Below are 9255 nucleotides of genomic sequence, written 5' to 3'. Positions count from 1 at the left end.
GCTACAGCATCCCACAAATAGGTGAAAATTGTCATAGACTCCAGCACTGCTGGTTTCTGTGCTGACCAAGAGGCGCTCTTCCTCTCCACTGAGTTTTGCTCTGAACCAAAGGTGAGTGGATGGATCATCCTTTGCTGCCCATGTAATAACAGCTCAGCTTCAGTCTTCTGTTGTCCACATGTCATTCAAGCAGTCACCAGGCACAGGGATCCCCTCTTTTCTCTGGCCAGCTGGGCACCTCTGACAGCATGGTGCCAAGCATGGGGTGTGTCATGTTTTAACCCCAGCCGGCAACTAAGCATCACGCAGCCACTCAGAAGGGTAAAAGTGAGAAAACTCATGGGTTGAGATAAGGACAGTTTAATAGGCAAAGCAAAAGCTGTGCACACAAGCAAAGCATGACAAGGAATTCATTCAGCACTTCCCATCGGCAGGCAGGTGTTCAGGCATCTCCAGGAAAGTAGGGCTCCATCACGTGTAACAGTTACTTGGGAAGGCAAACACCACCACTCCAAATGTCTTTGCTTCCTTCTTCTTCCCCCAGCTCTATTTGCTGAGCATGATGCCATATGGTGTGGAATATCCCTGTGGTCAGTTGGGGTCAGCTGTCCCGGCCGTGTCCCCTCCCAACTTCTTGTGCACCCCCAGCCTGCTCGCTGGTGGGGTGGGCTGAGAAGCAGAAAAGGCCTGGACTCTGTGTGAGCACTGCTCAGCAGTAACGACAACAGCCCTGGGTTATCAACACCGTTCTCAGCACAAACCCAAAACGTAGCCCCATAGCAGCTACTATGAAGAAAATTAACTCTATCCCAGCCCAAACCAGCACAGGTGACTGGCCAGCAGTGATAGAAATACTTCTTAACCAACAAATTCTCTGTCTTCATTTGAAATGCCACCATGGGCATGCAGAGAACACCCTGGAGCTGCAGCTGGGCAGATAATGGTCTCTGCAGGGTTTGGGTTGCTCTGTGCTGCTGCCAACCTTCCAAGTGCCATTTTGCTGTTGCCACAACCAAATTCGTCCATTCTGGTTTTGTTACTTCCGGGTAGCTGGGTGTTCATGAACACACAGAGCTTTTTTCCCTGTGAACTGACAGAAGGCAAAATACTCACTAGCATTGCTCCCAAGCCTGCTAGCCAGCCCTGCAGGCTGGAGCTGTGGCTGCAGGAGAGGAGAAACCGGGAGTATTTCCCTCCTCCCCAGGATTAGCTGCTCTTCGGCATGTTCAGGGGTGCCTCTACAACAGCCTTCGGAGACAAAGTGCTCATTGTCCCTGGAAGTCCAAGGCAGAGCACCTGGAGTGTTAGATATACCTCCAAACCAGAATGACACCACATTCCGTCAAAATCAGAAAAAAAGGCAAAGTCAATATATGATACTGTGTACAGTATGCTGCATTAATGCTCTTTTAATAGATTTGGCAAAACCGTACCAAATCCTGTAAAATGCTGAGTATATGATTAATAAATACAAAGCCATGGATAAACAAAGTTTAGAATCTCTTCCCCAGCAGAGCTGAAAAAAACATGTGTGGGAAATGGGAATCAGACCTGGAGCAATGAAAAGATTCTCATTGGTTTAAGTGGTGACTGGACTAAGCCTGCCTGCTACAAAGTGATATCATCCGGGTAGCTTGTGATGAGAAAAGTGCATTAAGGAATGCAAAGAACTTGTCTCTGATCAAGATTTGTATTTGATTTATCTACACATACAACAACAGACATGTGCAATGGTGTATTGTACAGTAAGAAAAATAAAATGAGGGAAAAGTGAAATTGCTTAGGGTAGCACATCTGCAATAAAGATTTTTCTTATCAGGACATCAGAACTCAATCAGTGTTTGAGGATACGCGTACACACACACACACACACACGCACGAGTCAATACATTTGCCCAGCGGCTGGTCTCTGTTCCTGCCAGTGCTGGCAGAAGTTTCACGTTTGCTGAACAGCAGCACCACCGTGTGACACACGTATGTAATACTCGATAGGGTTACAGGCCTACATATTAACGCGGCGCTTGCCAAAGGGGGTCGCAGCTGTTGGGGTTTGCACGGTCACACGAGCCAGACCGCTTCCCAAATCATTCTGTTGGCAGTTACTTCAGCTTTAGCCTGTTTAATTTGCACTTAGCTGAAATACGGACAGCTGATCCAGCAATCAATCCCCTCCCAGAGCATCAGCCCAGGGAGCTGCTCCAGATCTGGTAGTTCTGGTTTGTTTTGGAAGGACCGCTTCCGTCGTTATGGGTACCCTGCTGGTATGCTAATTCTTAACATCGTTAAAAATGCAAGAGGAGTTAGCCTAGTCTGTCTTTCTTGCTGGGGCTGAGGAGAAATACAGAAGAAAAACAACCTGTATGTGTCATCAACAAGATAATGCCATGGGGTTTTTGAAGTTTAAGGAATGATGTCAGCATAGGCTCTGAGCAACAGATAGGAAAACTGTACACGGAAATACTGTTAGGCGGTCTTTAACACACTCCCTGTCTCTTAAGAAGAGAGTGTGCGCACTCTCCTGCACATCCACCCAGCTTGGAGCATGCCATCAGCTCTCCACAAATTATAAATACTGGTGATAATAGCAAGTACTGCAAGAAAATAGCAGTGTGACAGAAAGGAGGCTGTGGGTGATGACAGAGCAAAGGGCAGAGATCTGTGAGCTGAGTTTACCCTTGAGAAGGTAATGAATCTGTCTAGTTTGAATCTGAAATGCAGGACCCTGATGTCATTGGCAGTTTCTTGGGATTTCTACTTTCAGAATGAAGCTAACCCTCATCTTTTATAGGCTTTTGGGCCTGACACCAGCATCTAAGCAGCTGAAAATAAAGATGACTGCTGCCATACTCCCTGGTACCAATAACTCTCCAAAAGGTCATGCTTTCTGTCATCACTTTCAGGACGGACTGTGAGACAGGATGTGAATGCTCAAACACGGACAGGCAGTGCTAAACATAGGCATGTAGTGTTAAACACTGACACTTTGGCTGCTTTGGGTGCCCCAGGGTATCCTGTTGGGCCCATCAGTTCAGAAGGGTACAGGTCCTGCTCTAGGTCTTGTGTCACATCTGCTGGCCTCCTGTGGATGGCTTGTCAATGCAAACGTGTCTGAGGTGTGCCACCTGGGTGCAGTCCTGGGCCTTGGGATTTCTGGGGCTTCTTTGCTGTGCCACAGTTCCAGGTATTTCATCACCCTGTATCCTTGTGTGGGACCAACAGAGGAGCACTTCCTCACCTCATAGAGGTCCTGGGACCAGGAGCACACTCAGATACTCACAAAGATGCTCAGGTGTGAAAGTTGGTACACTCCCGATAGCCCTGATGGAGATAATTCATGACATTATTTCCACTGGGTAGCCTGCTCTCATGGCAGTGCTGAGGACAGACACATCTCCTCTTCCAAGGAGCTCACAATCTATCAAAACAAATGACAGATGAAAAGTATCCCAATACAGTTACCAAGATGAATGAAGTACTTTAGGGAATCCTCTTTTCCATGTTATTTACTCAAATAATTTATTTAGATGTTTATTCTATCAATTCATTCAGCTTTCATACAGTGCTTAGTGTTTTATAGCTGTTAACTACCTATCTTTGCAATATCACACTGAGGCTGTTAAACGTGATCACACCCATGTTAGGAACAGGTAAGCTGGCAAAGAGGCTAAATCTTCTCAAAGTCTCACAGTATGACGATGAAAGATGTCCTGTAAGGTTAAAAGACAAGACTTCAATCCTTTCTACCCTGCTTCCAAGCTCCAAATAGGTACAGCTTTTTGCAGTAGCTGTCTCTATTTAACATGTGCTCGTACTTCCTTAAAATGTATAAAATTGAAGCACTTACTTAATGTTAAACTACATATGTGTTTACTTTCCAGAACAAAGTTACCAAATCGGATTCTGATCTTGCTCAGCCACAGGTGCTGAGGATTGCTCTGTGTCCCTGTGAGCTTTGGTGGCCATTCCCTCAAATTGTGTCTGCTTGTCATCTTCGCCAGCCAGCTGCTCTGGAGCTGGGACACTGTCTGTTCCTCAAAATAAGCCCTTCCCAGAGGGGTCACACACTGTTACCTTGACCTGGGGTAATTTTGTACGCAGTCCTAACCTCTGCACCTTCTGCATGCTGCCTGTGCCTGGTGCAAAGTCCACAGAGGCTGCAGTGCTGCCTATAGCCTGTGTGCAAGAGTACATGGTCAGGGGAAAGATCAACAGGGCACACTGTTCCTGTACGAGATACTTTACATATGTACTACATACCCCCACCAACCTGCTCCCTGTGGACATTCCCTACCCTTGCCAGGCTGAGGGAAATCCCTGGACCTATCTGCCATTGTGCCCTCTCACAGTACAGCCAACATCTGATGTAAAAAAATTCAATTTAAAGCAATCTGGGTCATACCATGTTAACAAGGTTGCTTTTTTTTTGGGTTGTGCAAAAGGGATGCTGATGGATCAATAGCCATCCGTTACAGTATTCCCAGTTCTCCACCTGCGATTCCTAGCACAACCCTCTTCCACCTGTGTAAACCGTTCTGCTCTTGTCACTTTGTTCAGGCAGCCTTATCCTATTTAGAGACACCCTGAAAGCAGGATGTATATAAGAAGGACATCAAACTATTAGAGTAGGTCCAGAGGAGCACGACCAAGATACTGAATGGCCTTGAGGACAAGACTTAGCAGAAGTGGCTGAGGTCACCTGGCTTGTTCAGCCTGGAGAAGAGAAGGCTGATGGCTGACCTAATTGCAGTCTACAACATCCTCAACGGGGCCAGTGGAGGGGGAGGTGCTGACCTCCTCTGTCTGGTGACCAGCAATAGGACATGAGGAGATGGAATGAAGCTGCGTCAGGGGAATTCAGATTGGTCATTAGGAAAAGGTTCTTCACTGAGAGGGTGGTCTGTCACTGGAACAGGCTCCCCAGGGAAGTGGTCACGGCACCAAGCCTGTCAGAGTTCAAGGAGCGTCTGGACAACGCTCTTAGTCATATGGTTTAGTTTTAGGTAGTCCTGCAAGGAGCAGGGAGTTGGACTCGATGATCCTTATGGGTCCCCTCCAACTCAAGATACTCTATGATTCTACAACTAGTTAAAGTACAAAGCAATTATTTATTAAACAAATGCGCAGAAAATATAGCTCTTTTAACAAGCCGTTAACGAGTATTTTTAACAAGCTGCTAGGTGAAGCATTAATATGCTTACCCCTTGAGCAGGTCTGAAATGCTCTGTGAAAACCAAACTTCTTGGGTGTAGGAGTTTGGCCTGTCAGTGGGAGGAAGCTTTCACAGAGGAAAGAGAGGTTAATGGAGGTGGTTGTATGTTTCATTGAAACATGCCTAGCTCCCTCCTCTGGGTTTCCCCCCCCGTCTTGTTTTCTTAGAGTATGTGAGGCTGCCTCCCAGGGCTAACATGACTGACATGAAATCCACTCTCCCCTTTCTGAAAGCAGTTTATTGCATCCCATGCTTTCCTACTGCTCAATCTGCATACATGCTAGACTATTTGAAGCATCTCTGTCAAAGGAATAGCCCTGGCAGAGAAGACCTAATGGAGATTGGAAATTCGACCTTGGCTGGTAGAAGAACATGGAGAAACTTGTCGTTACAACCAATCACTCGGAAGGTCCCTCTTCTGTGAAAATCTCTGTTTCCTCTCTTCCAGTGCGCTCTCTGGCAAGTATCAGGACATGGAGTTTCTCAGTAGTAGAAGCATCAGCAGAAACGTCAGAAGAGTGGTCCAGAGAAGTCAGAAGGCTTTGAATAATGTTTGGGTGTGCTAATACAGTCTCTTCTAGGGTTTAAATGAGGAGGTTAAGGATTGCTTTGTTCTGAACCACAATGGAAGTTGTTGCATAAGATGAGATGTCTCTTGTTGCAGTGTCTTGGGAAGGTTTTGTAGCTGTCCCCTGTTTTTCTTCCCACATCCAAAGTCAGAAATAGTGACTCCCACCACAGATTGTTCTCCCAACAGATGGAAGCAATAAGGGCACAACCTGGTTAATTTATACCAAGATTGATGGGTTGACCGATGAGGGCATGTTGTGAATAAGAAGGATTTGATGAAAATAGATGTTATGGATGAAGCGAGAATTTGCAGGATAAGTGACATCCCTGAAAATTCTCCATACTTGTGTGATGGGTTGACCCTGGCTGGACGCCAGGTGCCCACCAAAGCCGTTCTATCACTCCCCCTCCTCAGCTGGATGGGGGGGAGAAAAATATAACAAAGAGCTTGCGGGTTGAGATAAGGACAGGAGAGATCATTCACCAATTACCGTCATGGGCAAAACAGACTCAGTCTGGGGAAAATTAACTCAATTTATTACAAATCAACCAGAGTAAGGTAATGAGAAATAAAACCAAATCTCAGAACACCTTCCCTCTGTTGCAAATATTTTGATAAAAGAAATTAAAATCTAATTATAAAGGAGTTTGGTTTGATTAAAAAGTAGAAATTATGAAGCATAGGTATGGGAGTGTTAAGTTTGAACTGTAGCCATAAGAACTTAGGAACTTAGAAAATGTATAATGTGTAACCATAAAAATTCAAGTATTGTTTAAAATCATCTAACCACAGAAGCTTTGACAAAGATTAGTAGTCTTGTAGTGTTTGTTTTAGAAACTGAGGAAACCGTTATGGACACCAGTTTGCTGCATGGAAACACCTGAGAGGTCAAAAAGCGGACGAGTGAGGAAGACTATGAAAGACCACCAGAGGACTCCTGAAGACCACCAGAGACCTTCACTGCGCCTGCGTAAAGGACATTTACATATGCTAATGATTTCCCGGAAACCTAATGAATATGTATAACCTTTCCTGGAAACCTAATGAATATGCATGAATAAGTTTTGATATAAGGTGTATTGTTTTGGTGTTCAGGTGTGCGTGGTTCATGAGAGGACTCACCCGCGCACCCGGCCGTCAATAAAGAAGTGTCTGCTTATCTACACTAAATTGGTGTTGATAAGTTCTTTATTCCGAGTTTTTCGGCAACACCTCCACCCCTCCCTTCTTCCTGGGCACAACTTCACTCCCAGATTTCTCTACCAAATCCCCCCAGCAGCACAGGGGGATGGGGATGGGGTTTACGGTCATCACACATTATTTACTGCCACTTCATCCTCCTCAGGGGGAGGGCTCACCACACTCTTCCCCTGCTCCAGCGTGGGGTCCCTCCCATGGGAGACAGTCCTCCACGAACTTCTCCAACATGGGTCCTTCCCACGGGCTGCAGTTCTTCATGAACTGCTCCAGTGTGGGTCCTTTCCATGGTGTGCAGTCCTTCAGGAGCACACTGCTCCAGCGTGGGTCACCCACGGGGTCACAAGTCCTGCCAGAAAACCTGCTCTGTGGGCTCCTCTCTCCACAGATCCGCAGGTCCTGCCAGGAGCCTGCTCCAGCGTGGGGTTCCCACGGGGTCACAGCCTCCTTTGGGTACCCACCCGCTCCAGCATGGGGTCCTCCACGGGCTGCAGGTGGATATCTGCTCCACCGTGGTCCTCCATGGGCTGCAGGGGGACAGCCTGCCTCACCATGGTCTTCACCACAGGCTGCAGGGGAATGTCCACTCCGGCACCTGGAGCACCTCCTCCCCCTCCTTCTTCACTGATCTTGGTGTCCGCAGGGTTGTTTCTCTCACATGTTCTCACTCCTCTCTCCGGTGGCTGTTTCTCTCCGTCCCAACTTTTTTTCCTTCTTAAAAATGTTAGCACAGAGGCGTTACCACTATCGCTGATTGGCTTAGCCTCAGCCAGTGGCAGGTCTGTCTTAGAGCCAGCTGGTATGGGCTCTCTTGAACACAGGGGAAGCTTCCAGCAGCTTCTTACAGAAGCCACCCCTGTAACCCCCTCCGCTACCAAAACCTTGCCACACAAAACCAATACAACTTGGTGCCATGTGGAAACAGTTGGCAATGACAATGTTTACCTGTCCCATTTAAGGCTTTTGTTCAGGTTGTATCATTATTTCCTTTTTATGAACATTCTGGAGGAAAGTAACCATTGCCAAGCAGAATCTACAGACAATTTAGACAGGTTACTGGATGAAGGGGAGGAAGTCATCTTCAGGGAACAGCATGCCACTAAAGATTTGATTTTTAACAAGCTAACAGTAGAATCACTGTCTTAGATGAGTCAACTGTGGTAGTTTTAAAATATTTATAGTTTGTATGTCATTTAGGCTTACAATATTAAGAAAATGCACCTCAGCATGTGGATTCATATCACAAAGTGTTCAGGTGCAGCACTGACGTAAGGTCTGGCCTGCTTCCACTTGTTCCTATCTCCAGGCTAAGGTAGGATTTATGCTGCTTCTTAGCTGTATCAGTGCAACTGTTTGTGTGATTGTGGTATGAGCTAGAGCAGGGAAATTCATCTGAAGTAAAATAGTCATTAATTTTAGCAGTTACACTGGAGACACAAATACAGCTTTTTAGCATGGCTGAATATGAACATGCTCTGTAGATCAGTAACATAAGTGCCACTAAGGGACCCAGGCACCATCTCTGACCCCTTATGAACTCCAGTTTCCAAACTATCATTTAGAAAGCTTCAAGCATAGTGAGCGAAACACTGGTTTCTCCATATTCAAAGCAAAAAGAGAAGAAATCTGGGTAATTTATGTGACACAGATGTGTCTACTGTTATCTTCTCCAGCTTGCAATGTTTCTGCGGCAAGAAACTTTCTGAAGTTGTACAATATTTCATGTTTATTTACAATGAGGCCTGTACTGATTCGTATAGACTTTTGAATTCAATCAACTGATGTGCTCAAACTGTGCTTGAGAAAAATGCCTTTTGCTTAAGTTTAGTAGCATTTCTGGTAGGGAAAAATCAATGCCAAACAAAGAAACTGTCTGTGTCAGCCTTGCCTAAATTTGTTTGATCACGCTGTAATATATATTTCAAAAGCACTTTCAAGTTGTAGAAGGAGAGTAAAGGTTAAGTATCAGCAACAATGGGCAAATGCAGCTGGTAACGTCATACATATTTAACGATATTATATGGGTGTCATGCTCTTCCAAAGTTATTACTGCAGTTTTGTCTTCAAAACACTGTGGTGAATTTGTGATAGGCTTGACACAAAATGTCACTGAAAATGAAAAAGAGAGAAATTACAATTCTGAATGGGATGACGGAAGCACTTGCAGACTAGTATTGTCTGTCCAAATCAATAGAAGAGAGCAAATGATACATTTTTCCTGGCTTTTTTTATTACTGAATTAGTCACAGGCAAGCTTGCAGCTAGAAAAAACCCCAAC

This window comes from Haliaeetus albicilla, chromosome Z, assembly GCF_947461875.1.
Source record: "Haliaeetus albicilla chromosome Z, bHalAlb1.1, whole genome shotgun sequence".
In the NCBI taxonomy this organism is placed as follows: Eukaryota; Metazoa; Chordata; class Aves; order Accipitriformes; family Accipitridae; genus Haliaeetus; species Haliaeetus albicilla.
Note: the sequence above shows the minus strand (reverse complement) of the source record.